The 11369-nt window shown below is 42.9% G+C and overlaps 1 long non-coding RNA gene across 1 annotated transcript in view; it reads right to left on the bottom strand.

Annotated features, from left to right (window-relative positions):
- Positions 1-11369, bottom strand: part of LOC137518232 (uncharacterized) — a 51301-nt gene that overhangs the window by 26216 nt on the left and 13716 nt on the right. The window lies entirely within an intron of this gene.

Here is an 11369-nt window from a genome sequence, read left to right as displayed (position 1 = left end):
GATATCATCCACCCCCATCAGGAATTAGAACTGACAGGAGCACAGAGAATACAGGAAATAACAGTCACGTAAAGATCATCATCACATTCTACACACAGTGACATCTTATGGTTGTTTAACTATACTGCAGTTTAAGGTAATAATGTTGTTAAAGAGAAACTCCAACCAAGGATTTAACTTTATCCCAAACAGTAGCTGATACCCCATTTTACATGAGAAATCTATTGCTTTTCACAAACAGACCATTAGGGGGCGCTGTATGACTGATTTTGTGGTGAAACCCCTCCCACAAGAAGCTCTGAGGACTGCGGTACTTTTGACAGTTTGCCACAATGTAACAAGGTTCACAGACAGGAAATAGCTGTTTACAGCTGTCTCCAATGGCCAAAACAGCTAGCAGCAGCTACATAACCTGCCCACAGTAAACATGTCACCATGTAATAAATGTCAGAATGTAAATCGGAGAGGAAAGATTTTACAATGAGCAAACACTGACTAAATCATTTATACAAAATTATTGTAAAAATGAAGCACTTTTTTATTACATTATTTTCACTGGAGGTCCTCTTTAAATCTCTAACATAAAAAATAAGATAAAGGAGCATAAAGCACATCACTTCACAATATTAAAAAAAAAAAAAAAGGCTTCCCAAATCCTCATTAAGCCTATTGTTCCAATTCAGAACCCTCTTCATCTCCTGGCTGCGCTCCCCGCCTTGGACAAGTGCATACGGGCGGGACATGCACAAGGAAGGTCTGCACATATCCAGTAGAATGAAGCCACTTGTGCAGGACTTTTTTTCATTAGCACTTTATTCTACTGGGCACTCACAGACCCTAATTAGGGATGCTTATTCGGATTCCGCAGAAATGCAATTTCCGAAATTCCGATCGGAAATTGCATTTCCGCATCGGAATGCGGAAATCGGTAATGCAAGTGCGGTAGGCGGATTTCCGCCGGAAATCACGGAAATTTCCGCCGGAAATCGTGGAAATTTCACCCGAGTTTAACATCGGTTTTCTCAAAAACTATAATGTTTTTTTGAAAACTTTTTTTGCATCTTGTTCACAAGATTCTGTTTAATAAACCCTGCAAATTTGGTGTTTCTAGGACTTAAGGGGGCTTTGCTATTAACCACTAAAGTCGGCGGATTTTTACTGTAATGTAAAATGCAGAAAATCTGCATCTGCCTATTTTCTGCATTTTACATTACAGTAAAAATCCGCCGACTTTAGTGGTTAATAGCAAAGCCCCCATAAGTCCTAGAAACACCAAATTTGCAGGGTTTATTAAACAGAATCTTGTGAACAAGATGCAAAAAAAAAGTTTTCAAAAAGACCTTACAGTTTTTGAGAAAATCGATGTTAAAGTTGGGCAGAATTTCCACGATTTCCGGCGGAAATTTCGCATTGGTATGCGGAAATCGGTAGCGGAAAGCGGAATTGGTACTTGGCAATGGCGGAATGCGGATTTACCACGGAATCGGAAATCGGCATTTCCGACCATCCCTAAAAATAGCGCATGCCCAGTCCAGAGGCAGTGGGCTGAGGGAGGACTACCCTGAGGCTTGCCCCTGCTGAGGTTAATATGTGGTTTTCTACCAAGAGATTTTGGAAGCTGCCATTGTTGGTCTAATGATAAAAAAATATTAATAGCCTGGATGTCAAGCTAAACCCCTGGCTTCAGCAGTTACATTCACACAGCTAAGATAAGCAGTTATTACCATTGTTATTATTTATTTTGTGTTTTATTTGGGTCATTCTCTGCGGTGCTTTACAGATTCCATAGCAGTGATGAGAAAACACAATTTCTCATTATAGTACAATTTTTCCAAATGCATTGAAGTCAATGGGCATGAGAAAAAAAAACATTTTCAACAAAATGTTGAGTCTGAAAATGTAAATTTCAATATGAAAATGATTGGCAAAAAATATGAAGTCATCCCTAGCCTATAGTCAAGTTACTAACTGTCCCGCAGAGAGCCGACAGTCATAGTCCAATTTCCCTACCATAGTCTACAGTCATTTTTGCCAATTTTGGGGGTGGATTAATTATGGATTAATTATTTTATTGATATGTTTTTGAGATAATTCAAATAATACTAATGTGGGTGGAAACCAAAAAATGTGGAAAACATGCAAAGTCCATGCATATAATGTCCTGGCCCATATTTGAACCTGAGAAAGAGAATCTGTACTGTAAAATTCTTACAATAAAAAAAGCATACTATTCTATTCATTATGTTCTCCTGGGCCCCTCTGTGCTGTTTCTGCCACTCCCTGCTGCAATCCTGGCTTGTAATTGCCATTTTTATGCAGTGTTTACAAACAAAAGAAATAGCAAGTGATAGGTTGAGAGTAGCTCAGTGTGAGAGTCATACAGGGTGTGCAGGGGGCCTGGAGAGGGTGTGCATAGCTTCTATCCAATCACAAGCAGCACAGCACATTCCAGCCTGACTGCCTGAGCCCGACAGACCCGACAGAGTAGAGAAGATTAGATCATATAACAGGGATAACACAGCCACTGTGCATCTAGGAAAGGCTGCAGTAAGACAGAGCACATTAGAACAGCTATAGGAACTTATAGGATAGAAGAAATAAGGCTCAAAATAATGTTACAGAGTCTCTTTAAAGCAAACCTGAAGTTAAGTGCCACTTTTAAAAAATATATATATACCTGATTAATAATATCTTATAAAACCACTGCTCTCACTGGACCTGGTCACTCTTTTTTTATGGAAAAGATATTAATTCTCCATTTCAAATATGGCGGTTCACCATGGCCATTCCCCATGTGTGTTACCTCTTCGATCTTGCAGCTGCCACACGTCCCAGCTTGTTCCCTGCACTCTGAGCTGGGATGCACAGGAAAGTGGTGATATGCACAGAGTGGGCTGGGAATGGGTGGCAAAAGGGTGGATAAAGGAGAGAAGCAGGAGTGACACACAGAGGTATTCAGCCTCTTCCTGCTTCTTCATAATCAACAATGGGGCGACAGAAAACATGAAATATTACCTGGGGCATACAATGCCATGGATTTCATGTTGTATGGTGTTTTTTTCAGGATAAGACCCTTCATGAATTGAAGGCAGGCAAATTGGATCCTTAATTCTGTAGAAGTAGAGCTTTTGGCAGTAGTGTAGGAAGTGTTTTGGCAGTAGTTAGGTCATGAAAAACCACCTGGAATTTATCTGATGGGCCAAGATGACCCCCAGAAATGTCCATGGTGGCTGGATAGTGTAATGGTTAAGGGCTCTGCCTCTGACACAGGAGACCTGGGTTCAAATCTCAGCTCTGCCTGTTCAGTAAGCCAGCACCTATTCAGTAGGAGACCTTGGGCAAGACTCCCTAACACTGCTACTGCCTATAGAGCGCGCCCTAGTGGCTGCAGCTCTGGCGCTTTGAGTCCGCCAGGAGAAAAGCATGATATAAATGTTCTGTGTTTGTTGTTTGTTTGTTCATTTCAAAAATGTGGCACTGCCTTTTAGGGATGCTATTTGGATTCCGCGAAAATGAAATTTCCACATTTCCAATTGGAAATTTTTACCCAATCACAGAACTCGGAAGCATCGGACCAATCCGAGAATGCATAGTCAACTTTGAAGTATTTGGCCAATCAGAGTATGCAAAAAATTACCAAAACTACACTCCTCGGAAATTAGATTTCTGCAGAAATACTGCATTACCCCAACTCGGTAATTTTAGCCCAATCAAGGAACTCGGAAGCATTGAACCAATCAGAGAATGCCGATTCAACTCGGAAGAATTTGGCCAATCAGAGAATGCAAAAAAATTACCAAGAAAACATGGTAATCGCCATTTCTGACCATCCCAACTGCCTTCTTAAACCACAAAGTATTCACATTATTTCTACCAACAAAAATCCAAAATGTGCAGCGTTAGCTCCTCATGAATATGACTTTCACTTGACTTCATCGCGTACGTGAAATGGAAGCTACCGCTTTAAAGAAAAAGAGTTTTAAAAAAAAACTTAGGACTGCTACACTCACGGGCAGGGATCCTAATAGATTAACCCGATAACCCTTTCATTTCCAGATCACTCAACTTAGAGTGAGTATTGATCCCTAACGCTAATTTGCAGCATATACAATATATCTATGCTATACTAACCGATATTGTCAAGGTTATAAAACATTCATTTTGAGATGGCTTTTACTGTTCAGCTTTTTGCTGACAGATACAGTCAATTATGTAAAAACGAATACGGACCTTTGATCTCTAATGCAAGAAGCACCTTGATGGTCCAGCGGGACTGCTGAGCAATAAAAATCAGTAGTTCCAGGCAAAGACATGAATACAAAACTAAGGATGCTGAACCAGAACTGCATACAATTATTGATACACATTGCAGAAGGTTTATAGTGGAAGTCAAGCCTAAACTTATTTTTGGTTTGGATGGAATAGGGAAAGTTTAAAATCCTCATCAGGTTTTCACTGTTGTCTGTATCCCCAATGGGGAAATTTACCCTCTCTTTTTTTTTTTTTAACAAAACTTATGGTATGAATTTTCTCTCCTTATGAGTTTATCAAGTGTGCCCATACATTTGTCAGTATGCAGCAGAATTATGGTGGAATTTCTGCAGTGAAAAATGGTAATGACGCAGTCAAATCGCGGACGATTTGCGATTGAGGGAATCAGGAAATTGGGGCGCCAGGGGCTAATTAACTATTTGGGTGCCTCAGAGGCGCTAAGGCAACATATCCGCTTTGGGGCGCCAAAGAAGAAATTTGGGTGTCCGATAAATAGCAGGCGCTGGGTCCGTCCAACTGAAATTTCTTGTTTTGAGAATTAAAGCTTGAAAAAAAATTGACATGTGTTTGACAATTATAATTTTCTAAGTTATTGTTTTAACTTTTTATCATTTTGAAATTCGTTCTGAGAAATATATTTTTGTTAAAATTATTGTTTTGACATGTATTATCTTAGAAATGTATCGCTTTTTGTATTAACGTTATTTGCAGCGTAGAGCATTTTAGGGTTAGGCATCAGGATAGTGGTTTTAGGGTTAGGCGCCAGGAAAAGGGGGGTTTTAGGGTTAGGCACCACGGGGGGTCTTAGGGTTAGGCACCACCAGGAAGTGTCTTGGGTTTAGGCATCACCAGGGAGGGTCTTAAGTTTAGGCATCACCAGGGGGGATCTTAGGGTTAGGCATCAGTAGAGGGAGGGTTCTATGTGAGACTAGGGTTAGGTTTAGTAGTAGTAAAATATTGTTAATATTTACCAATGTTTTACTATGCTTATTACGACTGTAAATATATTTTTGTTTTCATTGTTCTATACGATATTTAGCGATTTCGGCTTCACCCGTCGCCCTTTTTACTACCGTTATTTTAACATATTTATTGTTCTATCTCAGATAAAGATGATGAAGCAATAAAAATATTGTTATAGCCAGGCAGGGAACACACTTGACGGTTATCGTACGCATTTTCTGCACAGAAAAGCTGTGAACGCATTTTAATTAATGGGCTAGTTCACACTTAACGTGGTTTTCGCACGCAGAAAAAAAACCTGACATTCTGCATGATGACTCTGCACATTTCATCAGTTTTTTGTATCATATTAGCTACAGTGAAAAAAAAATGTCCGTTTCCTGCATACAAAAACACACTTGGTGTGCAGAAAACGTACGCAGAAAAAAGTGTGCAGAAAACTGAAAGACAGCCTCAATATTTTAAAATTGTGTCCATACCCCGCACCCTTTTTCCTGGTGCCCCTTATTTGATGTATGCTACGATTGAGATAGTCCTAAGGGACTGCAGATTCAACTAGGTAAATACTCCTAAATGTGCAATTATTATTTATTGGTGGGAAAATTATTTATACACATTAAATTAAATGCTGGATTTTTTTAATGATTTAAAAATCAATGTTTCATCCTGAATAGAGCTGCTCAAATCCGGAACCGGGAGATACCCGGATAGTTGCTATCCGGATATCTCCCAGTAAACCTGTGCGGGGTGGGCGGAGGGTCAATCTTACCTGTCTGATGTCTTCTTCGTCCGTCCCTCGACGCCTCCCACGATGTGCTCCACGCGCATCACGTGATTACAAACAATTCCTCCTTCAACCCGGAAGGAGGAAGTGTTTGTAATCACGTGACTGCCGCTTGGACTGCATTGTGGGAGGCGCCGAGGGACGGACCGAAGAAGACGTTAGGCAGGTAAGATTGACCCCCCGCCCACCCCGGCCACCCCGCACAGTTAACTGGGAGATATCCGGATATAACTATCCGGGTATCTCCCGGCTCTGGATTTGAGCAGCTCTAATCCTGAATACAACATAACGCTTTAGCCAGAGCTTCTACTTTCCAGTAGCAGTGACACCTATGTAATATAAATAGACTTCACCCCTGGACAAATACAACCTCAGGGGCATAACTACAAATCATGGGGCCCCCCAGCAAAACTTTGAAGGGGCCCTTATTGATACATTGTTTCTCTTGCCTACCCTTGATACCCTCACAGCCTGGGAGGCAGTCTTGCAAGAGCCGTAAAAAAAGTGAGGACATCATGATCTTCACACCTATAACAATTGTAGCCACAAAACACCGGATCTGAAGGATGGACCCCTGTGCCGGAGGGAATGAAGTAGTAGTTGGGCACCACACAGCTCTGGGCTCTGCAGTGGATGCAGGGGCTCCTCCCCTCTAATTACACTCCTGCCTCTCATCCAGGGGTGTAATCGATTGAAAACTGCAACACTTTTCTCTCCCCGCAATCTGGTCTGGCAGACGGAGGAGGTTAAAGGCGTTGGCAATTAACATTCATTCTGCGATGTCAAAGCCGTTAACAATCCAGATCACCATTGGCAAATGGCCGGTTCTTGGGAGCAACTAAGTAACAGCAATATAAAATATCATTTACTGCTCCAGAGGAAATTGATGTGCGAAGCTCAGATGCAACCACATTAAAAAGAAACTCCAATTGAATAAGTTAGAAATCTCTTTTGAGTGCTTTGAGTGCTTATCCTCCAAAGCCTGCCTTGGATGCGTTTTCTTTGGCTTTATGACTTTTGATCATCCCACACGGCTTCTTTACACCAGACTGGGAGGCTGTTTTTACTGAAGCTGTGGGCATTCAAGAGTGAGAATAAGTTTGACAATCATACTCACTAAATGGTTGTTTCTAAATCTGGGTTTTATTATGGCATCCGAGGCCGGATTTATACTTTTTCCACCCCTAGGACAACTTTCTTGCCCTTTTATGTGCAGCCCCCCTCCTATTTCTTGTGCAGCCCCCTATTCCATGTCTAACATTCATGTACAGCAGCCTCCCTTGGGCAGAAGCTCCCTATTTCCATGTGTTGTTCCTTATTTGCAGCCACTGTGTTCCATTTGCAACCTCTTCTTCCATATGCAGCAATCCCTATTCCATATCCAACCGCCCCATGGCCAGCTGCCGCCCAAGGTCCGGGCCTTGGTGGCTTTTCCAGAAATCCGGCCCTAATGGCATCTTGGATATCCTCACGCTGGTAAAGGAAGACATTTTAAAAAGGGGAAACTCCACTTTCACTAAAAAACACAATGGGCTTGATTCACTAAAGTGTGCTAACAAAGTTAGCACGCCTAAAAGCTTTGCACGTGCAAACTAGGCTGCTAAGTAGTTTGCACGGGCAAAGCTGTTACTGATCGCGCGCTCCTTGGTGCGTGTGAAACGTCGCACCGTTCGAGTGCAAAGTAAGCTTATCAGGCTATTTTGCAAGCAGACAATGCGACATTTCGCACGCACCAGTGCGACATTTCGCATCGCGCAGCGCTAAACTGCGCGTGCAAACTTTTACATGCATATTAGCGCGTGCAAAGGCACTTTGCACATGCTAAAGGGCTTTTCACTGACGTTTAGTGAATCAAGCCCCATGCATTCATTTCAGCTCTCTCTATTGCAAGGATCAGCTTGCTTACCTTGTTTTTATATGTATGGCAGACAGGTTTGTCAATGTCTGTTGACAGTTAAAAGGAACTTTACCGAATTATAGTAGTAGGGTAGGAAAATAAACCAATACATTGCATAAGTATGAAATCAGAAAATGAGAAATCATTGATATTCACCATGTAATGTGTTCATGTTGTTTGAGCCTGCTGGTCATTATCTTTAATGCTGTCAGACAAGAAAAAAAAACTAAACAACATTGTGGTCTATAACACCGCCCAATTTACCAATCGAGCTATGCATCCAAATGAACTCATGGAAAATGAATGCTTCACTCACCACTATCCATTATTTTAATCTTTCTTAATGTTATATCTAGGGCTGCTCAAATCCGGATCCGGGACACACCCGGATAGTTGCTATCCCGATATCTCCCAGTAAACCTGTGCGGGGTGGACGGGGGGAGTCAAGCTTACCTGTCTGACGTCTTCTTTGTCCATCCCTGGCGCCTCCCACGATGCGTTCCACACGGCGGTCATGTGACTACAAACACTTCCTCCTTCCGGGTTGAAGGAGGAAGTGTTTGTAGTCACGTGATGCACGTGGACCGCATCATGGAAGGCGCCAGGGACAGACGAAGAAGACGTCAGACAGTTAAGCTTGACCCCCCCCGTCCACCCCGCACAGGTTTACTGGGAGATATCCGGATAGCAACTATCCAGGTGTCTCCCGGATCCGGATTTGAGCAGCCCTAGTTATATCTATATTGTCTGTCTGATTGTCATATTGTCTGTGTCTGTTGAGTGAATGGAAAATTGGCATATTCCCCGTTAGTGTGAGCTTAGGCTTGGTTCAGACAGACAGCTGCCGACAATTGTCTCTGTCATTTACCCGCATGACCCATTGCGTAGTGAGTTGAATAGGAGCGGTCCTCCTCCATTGTTTACCGTTGATCGCACAAGTGCCTTGGTCGATCAAATGGTCCGAAATACAGCATACATCTTCTCAAATTGGTGGGGTTTGTGGTATTCCCTTAGGAGCCCATAACGCCATGAATGAAAAATTGTCAGGAAATGATGCCAAATGCTTTTCTACACAATGGCAAAAAAGTGGCCAAAGTCAGGGGCGGACCTACCATAAAGGCACCGGAATCAGGTGGTTCAGGTGGTAAAATCTAGGGGGCGACATTTGAACAAACAATTTGGACCACCTGGCACCTGCCTCCTCTCCGCTGACCCGTCCGTCTTCCTGCCACACACACTATCCTCCTCATCCAAGCACCCCCAAATCCCTGTCCGCATTCGACCGCTGGCACATTTCGCCCTTCCCTATGACATCATAAGCAGGTGTGATGTCAATAAATGCCTCTTATCAAGGCATGCTACGGTAAAACCCCATCTCCGGTGAAAGATCACCATGGCTTGTCAGAGGGGAATTTGGCACGCGACCAATCAGACGGGGCGCTGGCCCCAATCACAGCCACCTGCTGCTAACTGGTGCCGATGGTCTTTCCAAAATTTTCTTCAGGCAGCAGAATATCTAGAACTGGCCCTAGCCACAGTGAAACAATCCGCCCTCAGCTGTCCGTCTGACTTGGCCCTTACTTGGCCAAACAAAATAAATTTCACATTTTCCCCGGTTGTATGATTTACAATTTCAAACATGAATTTCACTACAATAGATCACTATTTTCTTCATTCATTAATAATTTAATTGTAGCAGTTTGAAGCAATGGGGGGTTGGGTATATATCGGTATTCGGTATACCATTTTATGCCCCCTAAAGTTCTGAATCCTTCAGAGGTGTAAAATGTGTACCTTTTCAGCTGTAGCGCTTGAACAGTTACCCTTAATTTACTGCTTTCTGCCCTATTTAATCACTTACACCTGTTCCTTCTCGTTAGCATGACGGTCCTTTCAATAACTGCACCATGAAAGAGAGGCCTATTTCCACTCAAAATATTAATTATGCAAAACAGTTGCACATCCATACTGAAAATATTAGGGAATGACGGAAAAATAAATAGATCTGGACGGAGCTGTGCCAAATCCATACAGCTGTGCCAGTAATTTGACGTTTCCTGATTAAACTGATTGCATCGTCGCAGCAAATGGGAGATGAAAAAACAAACAAGTGGAGGGGGGAGGTTCGGAGACGACAAGAGAGGTGAGTCTGAATGATACGACTGGCATTTCAATAATGTATTTTTTTAAGCAATCCCAGCCGGGAATTAATCCCGCTATCCCACAGAAAGTGCGCGGCCCTCTTCTGTAGGCTTGTAATTTTCGTCTTTGGCTCTGTGCCCCGAACATGATGTATTTCCAAAATACTGTAGATGTCTCGCAGCGCCAGGAGCTTCTCAGTGGATTACAGCCATCCAGCCACAAATCTTCATCCCTATTTAGAATGGGCTATATTTTGAATTGACTTTCGCAGTAGTGACACGCACTGGGTTGTGGGGAAGAACAATACAACGTTATCACTGAGAAATATACGGCTGTGGTTCGTTTCCATAGTCAATGCTGAATAAAGGAGTATTTTCATCTGAAAAGATAAATGGATGATGAATGGAAAGCATCACAAAATCTCACATTACATTTGTACCAACTTCATCCGCTCCTGTGCAAGAGATCAGCCATTCATGAAGGTCCTGTGGTGTCCTCCTCTGATGCACGGTGAGGACCACAACCAGCTTGTTCTGCAGGGTGGGGAGAGGACCGGACGTGTCATCTGCTCAGTCAATTATGCTTCATTTATAATGCAGGCTGTACCACGAATGCCTGGTTAGACTAGTTGAATGAACATGTTCGGCGGCGAAATGTTCCTGGAGAACCTTCTCTGTACAATTTCTAGCGAACTTTACGCAAAGTTTGCGTTCGTCTTACAATTTAACATGAAGCCATTTTTTTTACCTTTCACCCTCATTGCCCTTTCACACGGAGGCACACCTTTACACCTCCATGCACTGAAAGCCTATGGAGGATTTCATACTGCAACATTACGCAACACAACAGAAGTGACGTTTTTGCCACATTCCCGACGCAGGTCAAGAACTACATTACCGCACTGCTTCTGTGTCGAGTTTCAGTGGTTTGTGTCAGCCCGGAAGTCATGTTAGTCTATGGTGACGCGTGGATTTTTAAAAACTGCTGATGCAATGTCGTGGTGTGCATGCACTAGGGTATTTAAACAGTACACTTCTGCATACCCGAAGCAGGAAGGGACGGCAAGCACTCGTCATGCACACGTCACTTCCTGCTTGGCCGGTGGCCAGACAGGGAACACCGTGCAATGGCGTGGTGTTCCCTGAAGGCCTGTTTACGATGCAGTGGTTTATGATCTGAAACCGGCCTTAAAGGATACATGAAGCAAAGCTAAAAGAGAAATGATTTACTCACCTTGGGCTTTTTCCAGTCCCTATAAGTCTATCAGGTCCCATGCTGAAGTTCCGCCATGCTTGAGGCCGCTGCTGTCCC

This window comes from Hyperolius riggenbachi, chromosome 5 (genome assembly GCF_040937935.1).
Source record: "Hyperolius riggenbachi isolate aHypRig1 chromosome 5, aHypRig1.pri, whole genome shotgun sequence".
NCBI lineage: Eukaryota > Metazoa > Chordata > Amphibia > Anura > Hyperoliidae > Hyperolius > Hyperolius riggenbachi.
Note: the sequence above shows the minus strand (reverse complement) of the source record. Positions and strands in the feature narration are given on the sequence as shown.